Genomic DNA, 5,155 nt, shown 5'->3' on the forward strand with positions numbered 1-5,155 from the left:
AGAAAAGGTGGAAAAGGCCAAAGGCGTGTGTATCCCCAGAAGCAGAAGGGCTCATGAGGGAGGTAGACAGACCACAGGCCAAGCTCTCAAAGGAGCCGGAATCGTGACTGAGAGGCCAAACATGGGGTCAATAATGGGCAGGCAGATAGCTGAGCCCCAAGGTGGCCCTGGGGTCATGGGAACAGAGAGAGGTGGACAAGATTAAGGTCAAAATGAGGATAATGAAACATTTTCGGTAACAGTAGGAACATGTAAACATCAGAAAACATGCCATAAAAGGACTTTTTTGATTCTAAGATCTTGAAAGGGAATGGTTTCAGTGATGATCAGGTTTGGCTATGAATGCTGAACAACCAAAATAACAAAGGATTAAAGTAAAATGGAAAGAAGCAAACAAACCAGAAGCTTAAAAGCTACCACGTAAAAGTCCACAGCTAGGTGGTCCAGGCATGACTTTTCATAGGGTCAAGAACCCGAGTTCTTCTTTCTGGCTGTCTGGCCAGCTTGGCTTTCATTCCAGTATGCCATCACCCACATTAGCATCTCATCGACCTCCCAGCCAGTAGGAAGGAGGAAAGACAAGCCTCTCCATGTAAGTACACCCATCACTTTCACCTGCATCTCATTGACCAGCCTTGTGCCTGTGGCCTCACAGCTCCAAGAGGGTCTGGGAAATGCAGATTTCCTTCTGGGAAGCCATGTGCCCAGCTGATAACCAAGAAGCAACCTAGAAGACACTGGTGGAAAACTCTGAACCTCTGCCTCACCGCACACCTTGAGAGCCACAGTGAGCGGAGTTTGTGAACATTCCTAGAGCCAGGAAGATGAAAATCTGGTGAGGCCTTAGCATTGGAAGCACATTGCTGTGGAGTTTGACATTCCTGAGGATGAAAGCAGGAGGAGGTGAGGAAAATATGATTGTTAGCCTGGTTCTAAAAATTTCCACTAAGTTTGTGGAGAAGACACAAACATGGAGAGGAGAGCGTGGTGGAAGGAAATGGCTTTGAGAGAGGAGAAGCAGGGAGGGATGGTGGAGGAGCTGGGGTTTGGGGGCAACGTGGAGAACGAGGCTGAGAAGGAGAACCCACCCTCTCAGTTCTGGAGGTTGAAGGGGAGGGATGGCTTCAGGGGAAAGCTGGCCTTCAGGTGTAAAAGGAGGGATAAAAAGACAAACTCGCAGAGCAAGGTTAAGGAGGACGGAGACTGTTTACAGAATAGCTGGAGGGCTGGCGGGCTTGGGTGGAGGAGCTGAAACAGTAATGGGGACACAGGAAGGAGGCTGTCCGGAGAGACCATTTTCACTATCAGAAGGCATTGGAAGGCAGGGACGGGAAAGGGGCAAGTACCCAAGTTCTAGGCCAAAGCTCTAAGTGTTTGTGAAACTAGAACAGCAAAAACCACTTCTTAAAAAATTTAAGTTTTTGTGGGTAGAAAGTAGTATATATATTTACGGTGTATATGAACTGTTGTGAAACAGACATGCAATGTGAAATAAGCTCACTACGGGCAATGGGGTGTCCAACCCCTCTAGCATTTCTTGTTTGAGTTACCAATGCCACTTTTTGGAGGAAAAAAAAGTACTAAATAAAAAATTCGAATATCTTGTTAACAAAAGGAATCTGCTTTAATGAAAAGGAAATTATGAAGCATGACACCAAAGATAAAAGAAGTGTTATTATTCAGGCCCCTACATCTTATACTAAGAAGAAAGGTCACAGGATACAGAATATTTTCAGCTCAGGGGAGTAGAGCAAAGTGCCATTTGCTAAATGATCAAATTAGACAGAGCCTCAAGTGACACTACACTTGACCAGGCTCTGTCTTCAGTACTTGCTTCTCTGTTATGTTTTCTTGCCATCCAATGTAAAGGTAATAAGACTTTGTTGCTGTCACATAGTTTTATTACAAGAACCTGTTTTTAACCTATCTAAAGTAGAAACTTCTGTTGTTCATAGAAATCAAAAGAATTAGTAAACGTATTTTAGGTAGTTCTGAAAAAGATTCATAAAAGGTGATTAGTGTAAGGGATACTAAAAATCACGAATCGTGCTTCTGAATTCTATGCTGTATAGCTGAACCTCCATGAATTTTGAGATTTTGTACCAAAAAAGCTGTTTGTTCTCCAAAACATAGAATGCTATCACATCCTTGAGCTTTTGAGATGGTTGATATAATAATCCCTTCTGCAGAAGTTTGCTTTTAAAGCTTAAATATGACATAAAATTGCCTTTGATAGTTACAAAATTTAAACACAACATGGAACTTTACTTATATTTTAACCTGTTGACATTTCATCCTCTGCAAACTCTCTTGGCCTTATAAGGGCTCACTCACTGAGCTATAAATCCTCGTGGTTTGTCTTGGAATTAGAAGACCAATACCACCCCATCCCAGGGGGAATGCCTGGATCGAGAAGGGGAAAAATTAAGACAACTAGGAAATGCTGAAACAGCCTTTGTTCCTGAAGATGCTGTTCTGGTCCAGTTTTTGTTTTTTTTTTCTCCCCAAGATGGAGTCTTGCTCTGTTGCCCAGGCTGGAGTGCAGTGGCGTGATCTCGGCTTACTGCAACCTCCACCTCCCAGATTCAAGAGATTCTCTTGCCTCAGCCTCCACAGTACCTGGCATTACAGGCATGCACCACCATGCCCAGCTAATTTTTGTATTCTTAGTAGAGATGGGGTTTCACCATGTTGTCCAGGCTGGTCTCGAACTCTTGACCTCGTGATCCGCCTACCTCGGCTTCCCAAAGTGGTGGGATTACAGGTGTGAGCCACCGCACCCAGCCACAGGTCCAGTTTCAAGTACTGTACACTTAAGTGTGAAAGGAAAATAAATCTTGGGGCCCCCAAATCACTAACGTGAAGGGAAAAGTCCAGCGGGGAACTGCTTAGGGCAAACCTGCCTCCCATTTTATTCAAAGTCGCCCCTCTGCTCACTGAGATAAATGCATATCTGATTGCCTCCTTTGGAGAGGCTCCTCAGAAGCTCAAAAGAGTGCAACAATTTGTCTCTTATCTACCTGTGACCTGGAAGCCCCCTCCCTCCTTTCAGTTGTCCTGCCTTCACCTCAAGTTGTCCTGCCTTCACCTCAAGTTGTCCCACCTTTCCGGACTGAACCAATGTACATCTTACGCATATTGATTGATATCTCATGTCTCCCTAAAATGTATAAAACCACCACATTCTACCCTCACCATTTGCTGGTTCCAGAAAAAGTGAAATCTTTACTCTACTGTCTAATAGAAAAGAAGTTAAAATATAGGCACCTATTTAAAATGTCAAAATTGAAAAGCCAGAGGGGTTATCTGGATTTGAACTGGTGTCCTGTTGGATCTGTAGTCCAATACTCTACCCCTGAGCTATACCCTATCCTGCTATTGTGTGGGTTAATTAATATCTTTGACTTTTATAGTTCCAGATTACCAGGAACCTATGAGATGCCACTTCACGATGGAAGCTCATAGGAGCTGCCAGACCCACCTAAGTGAAAACTCACTGACCTTGTTTATAACAGGAGGCAGTCTCTCCTCCTCAGATACCCCGGATCCTGTGTCTTCCCTGCCTTGAGTTCCTGCGTGGGGGTGGCAGCCTGGAAAAGCACTGCTAGAATGGCCTTCAGAGTCACCCTCCAGTTCCTGTCACGGTGGACACCCACAAAAGAAACTTCAGGTGACTGAGGTGTCTGTTCTAACACACTTAATGACAGAGTTGGGTCTGACTCTCTGGGCCCGGTATTCCATTCAGGGCACTTTCAACACAACTGCAATCTAGGACAAAGATGATTCTTCCAGCTTCACTTCTTCAGTTAATATACATGGAGAATGATGGAGAAGGAGCAACTCCAAGAAATAGTGAGACGGCAGTAGCTGAGTGGATTTTGGAATCCCCAAAAGCCTTAAAATGGCCAATATTAACCTAGTTTCAAGGACCAAAAAATGTTGCAGGAGAACAACCCCACTTGACTTTTTCATTGTTTTTTTAAGTGACAGGGTATTGCACTGTTACCCAGGCTGGAGTGCAGTGAAACAATCATAGCTCACTGCAGCCTCCAACTCTTGGGCTCAGGCAATCCTCCTGCCTCAGCCTCTCAACTGACTGGGACCACAGGTGTGTGCCACCATACCCAGCTAATACTTTTTATTTTTATTATTTTTTTTTTTTGTAGAGCAGACGTCTCACTATGTTGCCCAGGCTGGTCTGAAACTCGGGGCCTCAAGCGATCCTCCTGCCTTAACCTCCCAAAGTGCTGGGATGAGCCACTGCGTCCAGCCTCCCTCATGACTTTTCTGATGGCAGGCAGAGCCCTGTCCCTCTTAGAAGGAACACTTGGAGTAACACTTGGGTTAGCTCGTTTTCACCTCCTCAGCTATGCCAAGACCCTGCCTCTTCTGTTGTCACAGGAGCTGGTAAACTGTCCCATCTGTGAACTGTCTTTCCGTCCTACTGGAATTTCCTCCTTTACCCACAGGCCTTTTGCCTTGTAGCCCTGGCAGCCTTCTCAGAAGGCAGCTAAGGCAGCCACTCCTCTCCACTCCTGATCTGGGGACCTGGAAAACACTGAATTCCACAGTGATTTCTATGATGATGTTAAATTCCTTCAAGAGACACACAGATGGTCACTTAAGTCCAGACTGCACTTTGCCCCACTGCTCATGTCCTCCAGGACACACCATGGGACACACCATGAAAGCACTAGTTCCCCTAGGGGCCATATTGCCATGGAGATAACATCTCTGTCTCCTCTAACAAGAATAAGCCCCTTTTCCAAGGTAATCAGGGAGTAGGATCTTCCAGGCAACAGGGCAGGGACTGATCAGCACATTGTTGTCTTGATAACAGAGGTAAATTATCATGCAGGGTGACCCGCAAAAAGGCCACAGTGAGAGTGGAAGCAGTGGTCTTCTATTGGGTCCTGTATCAAGTGGTGAAAGGAAGGCTGGACTCAGGGATGTTTGCAGAATGGTCTAGGCCAATCTCCTCACTTTACATATGAGGCAAGGGCTGACTGACTTGCCCAAGGATCTCGACTGGTTAATGACAGAACCAACAGGTCTCCTGACTCCCAGTTCCCCCTACAATATCCCTGGTGCACATGTCCCAGCCTAGACAATGCTTGGGTATGTTTGATGCCTCTGCTGGATTTTTTTTTTTTTT

The 5,155-nt window shown here is 45.4% G+C and overlaps 1 pseudogene; it reads left to right on the plus strand.

The window, feature by feature from the left end:
• Nucleotides 1-1,027: 1,027 nt before the first annotated feature.
• The window catches only part of LOC105529471, a 12,825-nt pseudogene continuing 8,697 nt past the window's right edge, over nt 1,028-5,155 (plus strand).

The sequence above is a fragment of the Mandrillus leucophaeus genome, unplaced genomic scaffold (assembly GCF_000951045.1).
Source record: "Mandrillus leucophaeus isolate KB7577 unplaced genomic scaffold, Mleu.le_1.0 Scaffold767, whole genome shotgun sequence".
In the NCBI taxonomy this organism is placed as follows: domain Eukaryota; kingdom Metazoa; phylum Chordata; class Mammalia; order Primates; family Cercopithecidae; genus Mandrillus; species Mandrillus leucophaeus.